The 19,785-nt window shown below is 39.4% G+C and overlaps 1 long non-coding RNA gene across 1 annotated transcript in view; it reads left to right on the top strand.

The window, feature by feature from the left end:
* The window catches only part of LOC142600939 (uncharacterized), a 734,111-nt gene that overhangs the window by 44,954 nt on the left and 669,372 nt on the right, over window positions 1-19,785 (top strand). The window lies entirely within an intron of this gene.

The raw sequence follows: 19,785 nt of genomic DNA, 5'->3' as shown, positions 1-19,785 counted from the left end.
GTGCTAAGGCATCATTTTAGCCCTAATATACAGGAGATAAAACAGGAAGTCAAAATGATAGGAGAGAAAAATAAACTGTAGGTTTTTAGTATCATTGGTTACTGTAGTTTTGCCATGTACCCTGCATTCAAGTAAATCTCTTTTATGTTGTTTAACAAAATAAGGAATACTTGGTTACTTGGAATCTTATTTGGACTAACAGTTCATCCCTTCCACTTTTATAGCATCCATACTCCTTTCTGTCTAATTAGGTTTGCATGTGGTGCCAATTATTGAAATAGGAGTGCTATTTATAGAGATTTTTTCCAAATCCAATTTTTAAAAAACAAAATTAGATCTTGAGAACTTGAACTTACAGAAAAAAGGGGAAGATGTGGTCTTCTGAGAGCTGAGACTTCGAAATATTCAATATTAGTAAGGGTAAAATTTTCAAAAAAAAAAAAAGAGGAAGATAGCAACACAGAGTAATCAAATAATGGTAATTAATATATTTATGAATGAACCCACCACTATTTGAAAATCAGCATTTATGCACTAATAGTTAAAATCCCTAATTATCCACGCATGTATGCATCCACATCCATTGTGAATTAAATATACTAAAATGTATTAAGAAGTTTGATTATTTTACTTCTACTAATATTTCATTTTCCTTATGCAATTTGTTTCTTATTCTGATTAAACTTTAGATATTCTCTGTGCCCAGTTTTTAGGCTAAAAGAGCTCGCACTTTTCTTAAAGGTATGCAGATTTTTCTTAGAGGATATATTATGGGCAGAAGAAAGAAGATAGCAAAGTCACAGTGACTTTTCAGTTGTCTAACGTTCTGGATCAGATATACCTGGGTGCCTTAAAAATGTGTTCATAATCGTTTTGCAGATCAGCTGCTAAAATATGAAAGCGTGAGTCCTATTTTAATTTGAAGGGTAAACTAACCTGAAGAACAAAGTTTCAAGTTTTTTTTTTCTGGTCAGATGGACTGTTACAGACATTTTTCAAGCTTACTGCTTACAGGAGACATGAAAATCTGGTTTTCAATGGCAATGTAATCTTATTTGTCAGAGCACAGCTGCCTGTCCTCTTAGTGAGAATTTAGACTGGAGGTGATATCTCATGCAAATTGACAGCCATGTGTTGTGGGGGTCACTTGCACTCCATGAAGTAGTTACGACTTGAAAGTACTCCTGAAAGCTTTGAAAGAAATGTCCTACCTAAGCAATATAAATGTTTATATATAAATAAATCTTTAGGCAAAAGTTGTAGGTAGTTTGCATCAGCATGAAGCTGCATGTTGCGCAGTTTTGTTACTTGCTCTTTGGGAATCTCCCCTCCCTAGAGGGATTTAAATTTGCAAATGACAGCCACAGTTTTGTAAGGCCTTTGAAGCAACTGCTGTCATTAGTTGTGTGTTATGCAACAAGAAGCATGTCACAGTTAGCAAATACGAATGCATAAAACAATACATGCAAACTGTTATAGCAATAATAGCTTATTGATTCCAATGTAAACTATAAGCTAAGGATATTAAAATATGAAAAAATGTAGTGGCAAAATCTGTTAACACTTCTTCAAAGATAAACAGAAATTCAATTTTCTTTTTCGGGAATGAGAAAATTAATGCCTGATTCTGAACAACAAGAGAGAGAAGGGGACCTTGAAGAAGACATCACGGACAAAAGAGACATCAACGAAAAAAGCATATATGTGTCTGATCTTCCCAATCAAGAAATAGGAGAGAAAGTCTCTCAAACATTTAGCAACAACCTAAGGAGACTCAGGTTGAGTCACGTGTCCTTCACCAGGGACTGAACTAAAAGGAAAAGAAAAAAAAACCCCACAAACCAACAACACCCCCACCCCCCCCAAACACAGAACATTTTGTTAAAGAAATAGCTATTCAGCTCTCTTGAGATGAGGCTAGCTGACAATCTGCTGGGTTTTGGGGTGGTTTGGGTTTTTCTGGGTGGTGTGTAGTTTTGTTTGTTTGGTTTTATTTTTAGAAAATACAGAATGTCATGATAAGTAAAGCAGATCTCATCTAATTTTCCCTGGAAGGTTGACTGATTAAAAAATATATGAATGTAAATCTAAGCAAGGCTGATAATCAAGTATATCTTACTGGTATTCTTACTAGTATTTTGACCGTTGAAAGTGACATTATCATTCCATGGATGATAGAAATAGCAATATATCTCAATTTTATTTCTGCCTTGTTAACAAGTTCAGACTTTTTTTTTCTGATTGAACAATATTGATGAATATTTTGGTATCTATGAAGAATATGAATAATTTGGTATCTATGAAGAAATGCAGGTGCTACAGTGCATAAGAGAAGTATTGACTTTGGATACCTCTCTATTCATCAGATCAGATTTTAGCACACAAGAAATAGGCAAACTATTAGCTTATTACACTAGGGCAGACTGCTAGTATCAGCATTGTGATTCTCTGCAAAGGTGGTGGCAGTCATGTAGTATTAGAGCTGAGAATGGGATATCTGAATTCAGCCAGACATCACGGTGTCTGAAAACGCATCATAACAAAAAGCTTCTGCTTTCCTTCTCAGTTCAATCTGGCAGCAAACAATAACCATGAAGTAGAAAGAAAAAAATGCCAGTCATACCTACTAAAACATTCATTGATATTTTCCACTTCACACTTCTAATTCACAGTAAAGTCTTTGGTCCCTTCCAGTTGCTTTACATTAGAGGCTTGATTTCTCTTTTCCATCATTTTTGTGTTGATGCAGACAATTCACCTGTTTGATCCAGTTCTGGTGTGTTTTATCAGTTGAATTATTCTTTTCAGTTTTCCTTTAGGATTATAACCTTCCTTTTCATCTGCTTCTACTCTACATCCATTCTTAAGGAACATAGTTACTGATTACAGGAGCTGGGAAAATAAAAGCTTTTAGTTGCACTTAACACAGAGCTTAGCATTTGTTCTGAACATTATGAACAGGTCTTTCTGTTCTAACAGAAGAAATTAAAACACTGTGACAATATTGACTAGACCATTAGTCAAACACAATAGGAGCAAAAAAAAAATGCAGAATATAATAGAGATTGTGCTAGAGTGATCATGGCTTCTCAAGACCCACAGACCCATTCATACAATTTGCCACAGATTATTTATTTCCTCTGGCCTGTTATTCCACTGAACAGGAAAGAAAAAAAGCTTATATCCATTGCCTGCTGAAGCTGATGTTTGGCTGATACGGTGCTGAAAGTATTGATCTGCATGTAACAGCTTTCATGAGCAATCTTTGAAATCTTTTACAGGACACTTTAGAATTTTGTTCCAAACCAGAAAGCAGCCTAGATCATTTATCATTTAGGCACAAGCTCTCAGTCAGTGATGGTGAGACAATGAAAAAAAATTAAAATATTATTACTTCAGGATTTTGCCTGATTATTTTTCTCATCAGCTCAAAATGGGCCACATCAAGGAAAATAAATTCAGGATTAATGATTTTTTTCATACTCTTAACCAACAGAGAGGCCTTGAAGTGCCAACTGTAAACAAATGTAGCAAAGATTTCCATCATCAAAACAGACAGCTTAAACTGCAATAAAATGCAAATACTTAATAAAACCAGGAAACAATATGCCATACATGTCACATATTGCAAGATCTACAGCTGCTCCAAGACAGACATGTTCAGACTGTCACACAGTGGCTTGGAGAATTTCCATCCTTGGTGGAAAAAAAACAAGGTGAAGGCAAGATTTTTGGGACTCCTCATTCCACTGCTACATATTACAATAAAACTAAATTCACCAAGTTCTCCTTCTTCTGCCAGTGGGGTTTCTTGGTGATCATTATGTGATACGGTAACAAAAAGCAACAAACCTTTAGTGGTAGAAAATATATGTAGGAATTTGAACTTCCATAGTTTATATTTCTATGATTTTGTAAACTAAATATTTAAACTCAGTAATATTCAGGAGCCTAAATACAGGAATTTTGCACAATCTTGGACACCTGAGCATATATGAAATATCTGCATGGGTCTGACAGATAAAAAGCAAGACTTAAAAGAAACCTCTACACTTCTTGGCTGGTAACTAAAAGACAGATAGGAGAACCTGGGGGCCTAAAATGTCACTAGACCTATTTTTTCTACATCTATGTCATTTTCTTTGAGATGCTTACTTTTCTGATTCATCTGGAATAGAAAACCTGAACTTTAAAAAATGAGGTGAGTATGTAAGTAGTCATGTTGCATTCCCGTATGACCTAGGTCAAGATATTCATAGTAACCAGTTAATTATGAGAGCTGCAGATCCTAGAATACCTCGCAGACTATTTACATTGAGGTAAGTACTCAAGAAATTCAGATCTTGATTTTATGTAGACTCAAGTATGTACTCAACCTTATGCAACTTTGTGACATGTGGAATGATGCACAGAATTTACATGCAGAAATATTACCAGGACAAGGTCCAAGGTCTTAATCTCACTTTCTTAAAGCTTCATTCATTTATTATTTTTTTAATAATTTGAGATGCTTAGAATAAGAGCTTTACTTAGCTCAAATTAAAGTGTCATAGTTTATGAGACGGAGTCAAAGAATCATAACATACTTTCAAGAATAGCAGTTGGATGGACCCTATGAATGCACGTCATTTTAAGGCAAGCTGGAGCTATATTATGACTAAATTTACAATGTTATGCAAGATACTTCATTCCTCCAGTGCAGGTTTGTTCTACATATTGGGAATAAGTCTGTGGCTGAGACCTTACACGTGCTATATGTGCTAGACTGAGTAGTAGCAAGCTGATTCCTCCTGTAGCAGTCTGAGGGTGTTCAGATATCCCTGTGGTCTTGGGGACACTGCAACCTTGTATGATTTAAAGGGAAATGTACAGTTTAATCATTGATGAATGTCACATTTAGAGTTTAAAAGGGCTTTGCAAATCTGTACATCAAATTTCTTAAAACATGGTACTGCATTTGCTAAAATTACTTCAGACAGCAAATACCTCCTGTATAACAAAACTACTGCCCTGGGGCTAAAGTAATTTGTTGAACATCCTCCTTTAAAAATGCTACAAGATCATCCTTCCTCTTATCATTTTAGTATCCTACCCTTTCACTTTCGGATTTGCACATTATATGCTTTGTCTCCTATACAGAAAAGAAGATATCTTTTCAAGGATGCAACCTGCAGGAATGTTCAGCCTGTTCTACAACTTACCCTTTAAGTGCTTCTTTCTCTAAGAAACTCTCTCACTTTTTCCATCTGTACAAAAGAACATGTATAGAATTCAAGTGTGAAGCTAGAGCCATCACAATGTAGTTCAACTTATGAAGCAGTGGTTCTCACCTTTCATAGAAACCTAGCAAAGATAAAGATTTCAAAGTTCCTGAGTAACTTAAAAAACTAAGGCAAATGACTTTCAAAGAAATGTAGGATCTTGGAAACAGAGTGTATATATTTTAGACAGAAAAAGGTGAAGTTTTATATACAGACACACAAGATGATCTTTTGAGGTCCTTTCCAACCTGGGCTTTTCTATATATGTATATATAAAAATCTTCTAATATACAGTTAATATACAAATATATCTATAATAACCTCAATTAATTAATATTTTATAGTGACTATATCTTGATTATATGATTTGACAATAATAATCATGTTTTCCTTTTACAATTCCTAATAGAACAGGCAGTAAATATTCCTGTCTCGTTAATATTCTAAATAATTTGTGAACTTGGTTTTCAGTCCCTTTAGAAAATTATATTTAGCTTCCTGAGTTACTAAGGAGCTTCTGATTTCTTTTAAGCAAAGACAGAAAAAAAGCCCAACTGATCAATATGACCTGAAAACTGGGATCACTATATTCACTTTGTTTTCCCACTAGCCCCTCAGCACAGAGTTTGTAACAAAACTCTGATGTTGTCATGTCCCCATGCTGGTGAATCTATAAAAGGAATAACTATAGAATGGTCCTCATAATGCATTTTTATTTGGAAATTAGTAAGGCTGCTGAAGAGGAGCTTCTCATATGCAGGGTAGGAAGGCATGGAAGGAATATACTACTTACTAGCTTAAGACTGAAATTCCCAAAACCTCTGGTTTCCTGTGCCAGCCTCATCCCTTCACCAGAAACACTATTACTCTGCTCAGTCCTTTCCCCTATTCCTCCTCAGTGCTCAGCTCCTTCCCTCATTGCCTCTGCTCAGTACCTGTGGGCTAGCCATAATCTTGTCAGGGATTAAAAAAAAAAAGATTAGGAGAGATACATAAATATGATGAAGAGGTTTTATTCTTAAAAGAATTTTGTAGCCAGTAGTTAGAAGGACATAAAAGGAGTCTCTTCCCTCTTGCTATGGTAACTACTTCTGTTCAATGATCAAATACTAATGGCTTAATGCCATAATTGTGTGAGTAATGTACAGTCATTGCAAGTATGGATTACACTATAGCATGGCTCTCCTATTCATAGGAATTGTTTGCCTGCCCTTAGCCCTTAGAAGAATATATATTCATTGTAGCTCTGGAATTTCAGCAGGTAGTAGCCATCATGACAAGAGTAAGCTGACAGAGATGGTCTTCCACAAACTTTTCTGACTTGTTTTGGTGGGACTTTGAGAGTTAATGAGACTGAATAATGTTAATGAGACTGAAATCAGCCAGAGTGACAATACTCTGCAAACATTAGATCAACACACAATTGAGTGCATGGAATCTTGCTTCCCCTTTGAACGCTTCAAGTGGAATACAGTTATGTCATGGTCTCCAGATGATCACAAGATTAAGATTAGAAATGGCAACCTTAGACTTCTGGGAATGTATTTCTTATATCACAATTAGTCTGCTAAGATCAGTAGGCATTGCTGTTCTTTCTCTAAAAACTTCATCTGCAGCAATCATGTCTTCCTTATGAGTGAGCCCAATGCAGTTGTCCAATGTCCTCTTCCAGAACACTCAAAAAAAGAAAACAACAAATATGTGCCCGGCTACTGGTGGCTGTGCAGAGGCCCTCAAACATGGTGAGACTGAGACAGGCAGACTGAGGCATCAGTGAGAAAGGACATGGGCTTTGGTGGAAGTTACTGCAGGACTCTTCAGAGTATATACCACATCAAGCTAAAAGGTGTTCATGCTGCTATATGGAAATACACATGCTCAGGGGGTCTTGCCTTTGTCTTCCAATCCTGTCTATGTATCAGATTTTCCCCTCCACCGTCTCTGCCAAAGAGGATCCTTGTCAGTGTGAGAGATCAGCGGAAGCATACCTTCCAGCCTGCAGAGAACAGCTCTTACTGGGAACACTAGGGGAATAAAGGGTGAGAAATGCAAAACTCCCTTTGTACACCAGGTTTCTGTGGAGATAGTGCCGGCCTCTTCCCAGGACTTACTTTGCCACTGAAGAAATGCCATCAAATCTTCGCACTATTTCAACTTCATCCATGTTAGGATAAAACTAACCATACCGCAGAGGTGCCTATCTCTCTCCTTCATTGGGAAAATAGACTAACTAGCACAGATCAGACACCAAACTGTTAGATGTGTAATGTTAGGTGAGATGAATACCATCATTAACAACACCAAGAGACTGAAGATCACAATCCAGCCATGAGGAGATAATGGCTTTTGCTATGTACACAATCAATATCAGAAGCATTTTACTCTGTAAATGTTAATGGCTGATGAAAAACTTGAGTGATTTATATTCAGCAGCCTGTTCCTTGCTTCAGATCTTACTTCACAGGTCTCTTCCTGTGATCTCAGTGAAGCTTTTAATTGTACCAAGCATGATTAAAAGCCTTTCAGTGAATGCTGGTATTCACTCTCCTCCTTTTTCAAATGTTATGTCTACCTACCTTATTTTTTGTAGAGTTGTGGAACTCCCTACCCTGCAACTGATCTAATGTGGGACACTTCTCTACAGTTATCAGAACAGTGCTTTACCTTTTGCAGAACTACTCTTTAATTAACGGCTCCAAGGTCTGGATCTTCGAGCCACAGCATTTTTTCTATCACTTTTCTTGTATCCAACATGATGTCTCATACACTATCATAATATAGCTTCACTTCAACCTCATATTTACAGATTTTTTTAATTGTTATAGTTAGTTTTCCTATGGTCTTTCACCAAAAATATGAGTGATATAAATGAAGTCCAGGTATTCTGTTAAAAAAAATTTTAGTGTTTTACCTCATTCTCCAACATCTTTAATGGGATTCCTTAGTCTTTCCTCATTACTTGACATAAAGGAACAAAACCTTAGAGTCAAAAAAGAAAGGAAAGAAGAGACCAGCATTACCTCTGTTTCACCAACACAGAAATTGGTCATTAACAAAAAAGAATAGAGACTGTAGTGTTAATATACCATGTTTTAAACTTGAGTTATATTTTATATGTGTGTATATGTGTATATATTTTTAAAGCACTATTTGTCCACAAGTGTCTCTTGTCTGAGGCACTGTATGTGCACAGAGTTTAACTGAGCTAGACAATATTGATGCTGTGAGGGATAAGTCTTGCATATAGTGAGAAAACACACTCAAACCAGAATAAAAAATGTTAATATGTTTTCTAACTCCTTATAGATTAGTGTTTGCTTTTTCTGTTTGTACATCCCCTAAAAACCTACAGAAAATCCTTGTCGTGTGACAATAAACTTGTTTTTGTTAGTTACCCTTTATATACACACATAGAGTAACAATCCCAGAGCCCTTGGACTAAATCTATACCGATACACAAAGTGATCCAAGGACTGACTCACCCTCCTTCCATGTAGGCTGGTGACTATCTTCTGGCTGCCTAGTGGGAAAGGTCAGTGATGGGGTACCCCAAACCATGCCTAAGACTCTGCTAACAATTTAACAGCATGAACAAGCATATACTGATGTTCAGTCCTGGGCCTTGGTGATGTATAATTTACTGATAAGCTATAACCTCAGGATCCAGAAATTATGTCTTGAAAACCACTGCTTTGGACAACTATGTTTCTAAAAACCCAAGAGAGGGAAACCTGCCATGGGAAAAGCCCATGCACAACCTGCACGATTCACTGGTTTTGGAATCAACATTCACTGTCTCCTGACTCTGAAAGTCAGAAACCAGAAATCAAACTCTGATAGTGAAAGACAGCACACCCATGGTTATAATACCAGTGCAAAGGGAAAGAAGTGCAAGGAGCCAAGAGCGTAGGAAACGAAACATAAAGGCTAGAATTAATGTGGGCATTTCTTGTCTGCTGATTTTTCAGGCCTGCTTATTATTTTTACTAATTTATTTGTTCTTGCAACTCTTTAAATAGGTGAAAAATTTTATGTGCCTTTGTGCTAACCTAATGGACTGGAACATCACTGCATTTCCCCTTCCTCTGAGAAACAAAAAATGCTCTCTATAAAGCCTAACTTTTTTTTTTTTTCTTTTTACCTTATGAATTATTTATAAAGCATTTTTGACAATCAGTGTAAAGGATGTGAAAGCACAGGGCATGGTTCTGTGGGGTATAGCAAAAGCTTTGAAATACTCAGGTCCCTAGAACCAGCAGCTTTTATACAAGATAGATTTGTAGTGAGACAAATAGAACAGGCTTTGGAGAAGACCTGATAAAGTTGCCCCTGGTGCTAATGGCATTGAACATCCCGCAACAGTCTGCAGAAAATGGACGACTGCTCTTCCACCAGTAACCTGTCTCCCTGGCATGGTGAGGCATGAAGTGTTATCAAGAGCTTTTCCTAAACACTGCTTTCAATAGTAACAGCATGAATCTAAAGCGCAGAAAACCAGTACGTTATTATTTCCATACTGACACAGCTATATATGGTGTTCTACAAGAAAAAAAAAAATATATATATATATTCTGTTCACCCTAAGTGATGCACACATAAAAGTTTTTTCTCCACTTCTTTTCTTCAGTGGAGCACTAATAACAAGCCCAGAAGAGTTACATTAGGCTGTAAGCTAAGGAGTAGTTCTCTTGACTTCTCTGTTTAAAGATCTTGAATGTGTCACTCCTCAACTTTATGTTACAGTACATTAGAAAACTTGAATCTCATCTTGCTTTTTTCTAAAATTTAAATAAATATACTTTTCACCCTAATTCCTACATTTCAGATTTATCCATAATTCATATTAAAATCCACATTGCCTCCCCCTAAAAACAATTTGTTGAAATAACAGCCGGGGGAGAATCAAAGAAAAGAAGCTTATCAAGTCATGATTTTTTTCTGCTTTGCTCATGTTTGTACTGGTGGGAATGAACTCAAGAGGCACATGTGTCTTTATCTTGTTTATTAAAGAAAATCTCTTCATTATACAACCTGCATTTTCTCTCCTGTGTTTTTGAATTGTGCCTCTATGCTTTGTTATCCTCCTGGGTGAAAGTATCTATGATATTTAAAATACTAAGCCAGCCTTCTTGTTGCTGCATGTAGGAACAACTTCAGTAATATCAAGAGAATTTCACTGGTAATTAATTTCACCCATTGATGACACATTATGTAAATAATTCATATTAGTATGCAATATCAGAGTGATTTTAAAAGGTTTGAAGAGTGAACTGTAGGAAGAAAATGAACCAATTAACTCCATGGAAGACCAGCGGTAGGACAGAAGACAAGGTGAAAGAAAGGCAGGAGAGGAAATATGGGAAAAAGAAGTAGTATATATATAGGGGACATAGGAGTGAAGATGATGTGAACAGAAAATTGCAAGTTAGAATTAGTGAGATGATAGAAATCAGTAAAGTGAAAAGGAAGACACAGGTAAAAGAGAGATGTGGGATAGATTTTTAAACACATCACTGATAGGTGAAACAAAAGACAGTCTTCCCCTCTGCCTTGTGAAAGCAGCCATGGCAGACATCCTGTTCTAATGTTACTCAAGTGAGTACCTTTCTCCAAACTATATTGGGAGCTAAGCTCGATATGCAGAACAATTTTACTGTCTTGTAATAAAAATGCATTGAAGTGGTATCTTTTCAAGTTGCCTGGTTCACCTGCCTCTGATCTAAGAAAGTGCAAAAGACATGGTGCAGCTCAGAAGAAAGAAGTGCAGCTAGAAATTTTACACTACCATGGTAAATGTAAAAAATGAAATAAAAGCCTAGTGTGACCCTGGGGAAAGAAAAGGAAAAAGCTGCGATAACCTGTAGACTATCAGTGTGGTGAATGACGCTTTTCAAGAATCTCCTACACTTTCCACAATTTTTAGTCAAGAAATAAGGCATAATTGTCCCCAATCTTCCTTCTGTCTCTGTCCCTAAGACAAATAAATAGTGACAATCTAAAAATGGATGACGGTTATGTCTTGTCAACTTTCCTATGTTTGGAAATACACTACAGAACAAAGTCTACTAGGAAAGTTGCTTTAATATTTCATGCATTTCCAGAAATGAAAGATAAAATGAGTTTTACAAACAAAGTCTCACCTTAAAACTGGTTTGCAACAACGACAGTTACCTAGTCAATATTTATATGTAACACGAGTTCATAATTTAGATTCATTTACACTTGGGTATTCATAAGGCATTTTAAAAATGTGTAATTACATAAAAACCTCAAAATTTTTACTTGTTCCCCTGGAAGGTGCCATTTACCATTTACACTGAAAGTAAAATCTGCCCAAAAAACCCAGCAGCAAAAGAACTAAATCTCTTTGCCTAGCCTATATTGTCTCTACATTCCCAACAGTAATGCTAAATAGATATCTAACTCATCCCCAAAACCCACACCTGTGAAATTGGGGCTAGGCTTTTGCATTGTTTCAGTAAGTGTTATTTCAATATGTGTTCATGTACTACACATCTGTTTTTAACTGAGTGCATGGATAAGCTGAACACAGTAATGGTGAAAAGACATTTTCTTATAGCAGATTTGAACGGATGTTCCTTCCTGGATTTATATGAAGCACCACAAAGTATAAAAACCAAGTAGTCACCTTTCCACAGAAGTCTTCCGCAGAAAGAGAAGTAGGCTCTGCCAGCACAACCAGAGACACGTTGGTTATGCCACAGATGGGTGCTGTGGGGCAGCCCAAATTGGTTCAGCTTCCTTGGCCATCCAGACTAGGGGCGACTGGCATGCCCTGCAGCTCCCTCCTTTCCATTTGAAACCCAGGTACAGGGCAGGGGATGTGGACACTAACGGTGTGTGCTTGGGTTTCATTCTGAGGTGGACGTAGGCTGCGCTTGAAAATGTTCCTAGGTCCCAAATTTTAGATACAGCCTAAATATGTGGTATCTCTAATGCTCCACAGCTCATGGTAAATTAAACCCAAAAATCTTCATTAGGAACACTAATAGGATGTGCTGCTCTAAAAGGGAAGCTGACTTTACTCATACTAAACAAAGAGCATTCTAGAAGAATGAATTTAAAATTATAGCTTTGAATATTTGGGTCTGATTCTCATTTACATGAATGCTCTTATGCTCTTTTTCACTAGTGTAAAAGGAGTCTTAAAGCAGGAATTATCCCATGCTGAGGCTTCCTTTTTATCTGAGGAATGAAAAGGGATGTCAGTGTAAATAAGAATAAGGTCTTACTCCAGATGCAGACTAGCAGGCAATTAACAAGCTATTCTCAGTGTCAGCATATGGTTACTGACATTGTGTCTTACCCAGTTCCTTGAAAACAGATTCAGCTATGCCCAGCTTTACTGGGTCCATCATTCCTGCCTACCACCATCTCGTCGTGTGCAACTCTGGTTTGTGAAAATTAGGACAGAGTAATTTCACTCTGTCTCGCTCATCAGAGGGCTCCATCATTTCTGCATCAGACTTGATCATCACTGAGATATTTCTCTCCCACTTTCAGCTTAGTGTCATCACCTACATGAGACTGAGGTGGTTTATTCTTAGCATATTTATTCAGGGCAGGCCCAAGGAGTAGGCACAATAGCCTCCCATGTGCCATATGACAATTTTACATGGTATATCCTGAGTCCTGAAGACTGGCTCATCAGCCTTTCTTACTCATGGCAATTAAGCTTTTTCTCACTTTCATATGTGATAGTGGAATCAGAGACTGTAGCAGCAGTGAGGGAGTGAATCTGCTTCCAGGAGCAATCTAAAGACCGTGGGCCACAGGACAGGCAAGCTCATTTGCAGTCCAAGAAAACCGTGCTGTTATACAGCGTATAGGCAGATTTCAGACGGGGTTCTGAGTACTGTCACAGAAAGAAAAGCAGAAGTGGCTAAATACAAAGGTTTTAAGAGACCTACGTGTTAACATATCTGGTTTTCCTGAATGGCACATCAAGCCCAATATTTCTGTTTCAGCTAGGACTTCTATTTCAGAAAAAAATCTAATCTTTATTTGAACACTTATCAAGCATCTAGGTTACTTGTTCTGTTGGGTAGTGATGATTCACTGTAAAAATGCATGTTTCTTTTCTAGTCTCAATTGACCTATGCTCCATGTTCAGGCTCTAGGTCTCTAAAGTCTTTGATAGATTAAACTTCCCTCCACTGTTGGAAGTATCTGCATTTATAAACCATGATCAGGTCACTTCTTAACCTGCATTTCTTTAAGCTAAATTTATTGAGCTGTAAAGGCTTTTTTTTTTTCTTTCAGAAATTCCATCATTCTTGTAGCTCTTTTTAAAGCCATTTCCAGTATGTCAATGCTGCTTTATAATGAGTTCATAAAACAGAACACAGTATAGGTCTCACTAATATCACACAGAATCAAAAATAGCTCTGTACTTCCAGTTTTTATTTATCTAAGAATCACATTTTCTTTCTTAGCCACTGCTTCACACCACGCGCCCAGCAAAATCTAGTGCCCTGCATTGATTTCTACTGCCTAGGGGATGCTTTGGGCCAAAATCTGTGTTGGACATAACCACATTTCACCATTGCAGAATACTTCAAAATCTTCAGTACTCAACTTAAGTACGTAACACTTTAAAATATGAACCTATTTCATTGATGATTCCCTGCACAAATACAAGGAATATTTACCATATAACTACACCAGCAATTTTTTAAAATTATAAATAGATTTAATGTATTCAAAACTTATGTATGAGGGAACATCATTTAAATCACCACTGAAGAAAAGAAAAATCAGAGAGAATAAAACTGTTTTTTTTCATTATGAAACTATTATCTGATTTCTTTGTGTCATATTCAGCCATATTAGTTACATGGTGTGTGGTGGGTTGACCCTGGCTGGAGGCCAGGTGCCCACCAAAGCCACCCTGTTACTCCCCTCCTCAGCTGCGCAGGGGAGAGAAAATATAATGAAAGGCTCGTGGGTCGAGATAAGGGCAGGGAGAGATCACTCACTACCGTCACGGGCAAAAAAGACTCGACTCAGGAAAATTATTTTAATTTATTACTAATCAAATCAGAGTAAAGTAATGAGAAATAAAACCAAATCTTAAAAACAACTTCCCCCACCCCTCCCTTCTTCCCAGGCTCAACTTCACTCCCGATTTCTCTACCTCCTCCCCCTCCAGCGGCACAGGGGGACGGGGAATGGGGGTTACGGTCAGTTCATCACACGTTGTCTCTGCCACTTCTTCCTCCTCAGAGGGAGGACTCCTCACACTCTGCCCCTGCTCCAGCAAGGGGTCCCTCCCATGGGAGACAGTCCTCCACCAGCTTCTCCAATGTGAGTCCTTCCCACAGACTGCAGTTCTTCACCAACTGCTCCAGTGTGGGTCCTTTCCATGGGATGCAGACTTTCAGGAGCAAACTGCTCCAACATGGGTCCCCCACAGAGTCACAAGTCCTGTCAGCAAACCTGCTCTGGCATGGGCTCCTCTCTCCATGGATCCACAGGTCCTGCCAGGAGCTTGCTCCAGCGTGGGCTTTCCACAGGGCCACAGCCTCCTTCAGCTCTGACGTAGGATCCTCCATGGGCTGCAGGTGGATATCTGCTCCACCATCATCCTCCATGGGCTGCAGGGGGACAGCCTGCTTCACCATGGTCTTCACCACGGGCTGCTGGGGGATCTCTGCTCCAGCGCCTGGAGCACCTCCTCCCCCTCCTTCTGCACTGACCTTGGTGTCTGCAGAGTTGTTCCTCTCACATATTCTCCCTCCTCTCTCTGGCTGCAATTGCTGCTATGGTTTCCGCCCCTCTCCCCTCACCCCCTTGCCCTTCTGTTATCTCAGAAGTGCTACCACCGTCGCTGATGGGCTTGGCCTTGGCCAGCAGCAGGTCCATCTTGGAGCCAGCTGGCATTGGCTCTGTCAGACATGGGGGGGAAGCTTCTAGCAGCTTCTCAGAGAAACCACCCCTGCAGCCCTCCACCGTGCTACCAAAATCTCCCCACGCAAACCCAATACACAGTGGTCAATACAGGTGCTGCACAGCAAGCCTGGAAGGTGTAATTTGCCACACTGCTGCAGCAAGACTGCATCTGGGCTAACTTACTTAAAGCCGGAATGGGCATGCCTATTGTGGTCTTCATTGTAGGCATACCCCAATGACTCATTTTATTTTTTGATCCAGGGAAAAAGGTAAGATTCAAGCTTAGGCTGGAGCTGAAAGTTTCTAGCTTTGCTGTCTGAATAAATTATAATGGAAAAGACAAGCAAGAAGAATCAAATTGCAGCATACTACACTGTGATGACAGGATCCTAGAATTTCTTTTAAATGTAGTCTTTTGTATATATTTATCGTATCTTTTTGCTTGGCTTGAGTCAATATTACTACTCCATGGTGAAAAATATAAACAAAATTATGTTCGTTTTTCCATCACTGACATCCTCCATTTGGGTCTGAACACAATTCATTAAAGTTCTTATTTTTCTGCTGATGGCTCTGGTACCAGGGGAAATATTTTTTTTTCATATCAATTCATGCTTTATTAGGTTATTTCACTTGTCTCTTATTTTTAAGTTTCTTTCACAAGGGATAATTTACAGGCTTCTCCCTACTCTTTTGTGAGAGACAGATTGATTTGTTTGCTTTCAGAAGAAAAGGCATAAGTATACTCTGTGCCCGGATGAAAAAGCATCAGCAGCACAAAAGACAATATTTTGACAGATTATCTAAAAGTCACTAATGCTAGGGCAACAAAAAAGCACTCTGTTTCAGATTCTCAACTGTGTGACAGAGCAATATATGCCCGAATGTCTGGAACCATCAAGAGCAATAAAAATGTTTAGTACAGTTTTTGTTTTCTTAATATGCAGAGCAAATTATATGACATTGAGGTAATGTCAGCCAGAGTGACAAGTAGCCAAGAGAATTCTAATTCTCTTTTTGCCACTGGTTGTGAAGATCACAAGGTGGGTACTTATCATACAGCTCCACAGTCTCTCCGGCCACAGTTTGACTGCCTCTGCCCTTCGCATCAATACACTTGTGTGCCATTTTGCCACTTTGAAGGACAAATCACCACCACAGACTGTTGCAAGGCATGTTTATCACAGGCACTCCACACCTCTCTGAGGAAGAAAAGAATCTTAAAGGCAAATATCTGCTCCACATAAAATCCAGAAAAATCATTGTATCTTACAGATAAAACGGGACAGTGATTTAATGCAAATACCGTTCATGATGCCATATCTGATGCCATCCATTCCCTGCTCCAGTTACACTGAGAACATTAGCCTTATAGAGAAAAAACAGGGAGAGGGATTTGGCATGCAAAGAATTATTGAAATTGCACTGCAGAACTATGGAGTTACAAATATTATATTCTTACTGTATCACACTGCCAGCTAGCATTACTGGTGAAAGATTTATCTTTCACAATATTTGCAGTGGAAGAAACAGACCTGTAATTGTAATGATCACATATGAAGCTGTTCAAAAAAGAGGGCAATTTATTGTGGGTTATTTCAAATTGCTGTCCTTAGGATTTATTTTGTCAAGGGCACTTAAAGCTTCTGGTGAGCTCATTTTTAGCTTTCATATAAGTCTAAATAAATCAGAGAGTTCCTAGAGAGATGATGAGGTTTTCATGCCAAATCACCAGTCTTTTGGTTTACATGGCAATGTTATAAAAGGTGGTGAGGCTTGTCCAGGTCACAGGTGTTACAGAATTTTCTAATTAAACATCCATTTGCTTGGAATTGTGAATGAAGAACACGTTCTACCGCACCAGCTTGACTTGTCGTGAAAAAATCATGACAATCTCTTTCCACAATAGGCCTCCTCTGTGAGTAGTATGTTTGTCTAGATATTAAAATTATTTTAACAGCCATTGCAATGCATATATGTTATGTATATATAATATGTTTAAATTAACAATGTATTTTGTGGGTATAAAAATTGTTGTTTCTAGAGAATTAAAATTAAAACTGAAATGTTCACTCCAGCTCTAGCAGATGCATCTTATTTAACTTCCAAAACTCAGATACAAAAAGGTGCATTTTGGAAATACCGTATTACTGATTCAGCCTGAAGATCCACCTTAGCAGTGGCTGTGTCCCTACTAACAACCCCATAACAACCCAGTCACGTTTTCTAAAGCTGTACCGAAGAGTGATAACATATCCATTAGAATAAGGTCCAAAATGTCACTCTTAACACAAAGGATTTAGAATTTGGTAGGCAGCATTGTAGCCCCTTTCAGCTAACCAGTGAGCCTGACGAGGCAGCAACAGGAAAGCTCCGGCTGCCTGTTATCCGTGGTGATATGTTCCATAAACTCCAATTCACATCCATAGTTAAAGCTGTAGCTATGACACAATACGTGAGTTTTCTCAGTAAAACGATGCCCCAGCACCTCAGACCTAACGCAGGCTGCTGAGCCTTTACCCGCACAACTGGTAGTCACTCTCGTATTTGTCGATAACACCTTTTGCTGGTACAGCCTCCAGAGGACTATGGGCTCTTCTCCGTTTGGTGGTTGTTGTTTTTCAAGGTTGCAAGCTAATATGAAGATGTTTTCTGGAAGGTGTATTTGTGTCAAAATAATGTATGAGAAAAAGAAATGCTGTTAGCACTTTTCATATAAAATGCCAACAAGAATCATATGCAGTACAATGCAAATTATCCAGTTGTTCTTTGTGGAATCACTTCAGACATTGACTACATTTTACAAAAAAAGGAAAAGCAAGATGTAAGGAAGCAGGTTAGCTTATTTGGGTGGATTTTATAGCATCTGATAAAAACACAGTTCGAATGAAGCACAGCTGTTCTGTAAACAAAGTAAACTTTGGACTAGGTCTCTGTAGGAGGGCAGAGATGAAATGAATGTGTGGCTGTATGAGCTTTACGTGCCCAGGCGCTGGAAGCGGGGGCTGCAGGGCGGCCCCTGTGAGGAGAGGCCGGGGCTGCCCCGTGCCGGACACAGCCGGTTCCAGCCGGCTCCAACCCACCCACTGCACAGCACGGCCAAGCCCTGCAGCCAAGGTGGGGGTGCCTTGGGGAAATGTATTTAAGAAAAGGCAAAAACACCAGGCAGAGAGATGAGGACGGAACAGAAAGAGTGAGTAAGGTCAGTGAAGAAGGAACGCAGAAGGTGCTCCAGGGGCTGGAGCAGCGATTCCCCTGCAGCCTGTGGAGACCATGGAGAAGCAGAGTGTCCCCCTGCATCCCACGAAGGGTCCCATGCCGGAGCAGGTGGATACCTCCTGAGGGAACTGTGGCTCATGAAGAGCCCATGCTGGAGCAGAGGAAAAGTGTGAGAGAGAAGGAGCAGCAGAGAGGAACCGCTGGGTACTGACCATATTCACCCCTCAGCATCCGGCACCGCTCAAGAGTCAGAAGTGAAGGAGTGAAGCTGAGCCTGGGAAACAGTGGGGAGGAGGTGGTCTTGAGGTGTTATTTTAATTTTTGTCTTTTTTTTCTGTCTCACTACACAAATCTATTTTAATTGACAATAAATTAAATTAATTTTTCCCAAGTTGAGTCTGTTTTGCCCATGCCAGTAAATGGTAAGTGATCTCCCTGTCTTTATCTCGACTCACAATAAAGAGGTTTCTCCATCTGTCTCTTTTTTCTTCAGATTCTAGTGCCAGAAATGTAGTGTTACTTTTGAGTTAGACTGAAGCTGATCCCTGATTTTACCCATTTCCACTGCTCTATGATGAGTGCACCCTGTTTCTTTCTTCAGTGATCGTGTTGCAGCTCCTCACAGGTTTTCTGGTGCTTTCATCACCTGGATTTCATCTGCTTTTATCCAGCTTCCTCTACTTTCATCCAGCTCCCATCACACCTTTTATGTTGTCCTTTAGAACAAGAAGAAAGATAAATTTGAAGACAACCTAGTTGTCATGTTGTGTGTTTTAGGTGAGGGTAAGCCACTTCTAGAATGTGGGTGGCTTCTGTGAGAAGCTGCTAGAAGCTTCCCCTGTGTCTGATAGAGCCAATGCCAGCCGGCTCCAAGACGGACCCACGGCTGGCCAAGGCCAAGCCAATCAGCGCCTCTGTGATAACATATTTAAGAAAGAGAAAAACAGTTAGAGAGGGCTTTTGCAGCCAGAGAGAGGAGTGAGAAGATGTAAGAACATCTGCAGACACCAAGGTCAGTGCAGAAGGAGGGGGAGGAGGTGCTCCAGGCGCCGGAGCAGAGATCCCCCTGCAGCCCGTGGTGAAGACCATGGTGAGGCAGGCTGTCCCCCTGCAGCCCATGGAGGGAGGATGAGGGGGTGTAGAGATTCCACCTGCAGCCCGTGGAGGACCCCACGCCAGAGCAGGTGGAGACACCTGAAGGAGGCTGTGACCCCGTGGGAAGCCCACTCTGGAGCAAGCTCCTGGCAGGACCTGTGGACCCGTGGAGAGAGGAGCCCACGCCAGAGCAGATTTGCTGACAGGACTTGTGACCCCGTGGGGGACCCATGTTGGAGCAGTTTGCTCCTGAAGGTCTGCACCCCATGGGAGAGACTCACGTTGGAGAAGGTCATGA

The sequence above is a fragment of the Balearica regulorum genome, chromosome 3 (assembly GCF_011004875.1).
Source record: "Balearica regulorum gibbericeps isolate bBalReg1 chromosome 3, bBalReg1.pri, whole genome shotgun sequence".
Taxonomy (NCBI): domain Eukaryota; kingdom Metazoa; phylum Chordata; class Aves; order Gruiformes; family Gruidae; genus Balearica; species Balearica regulorum.
Note: the sequence above shows the minus strand (reverse complement) of the source record. Positions and strands in the feature narration are given on the sequence as shown.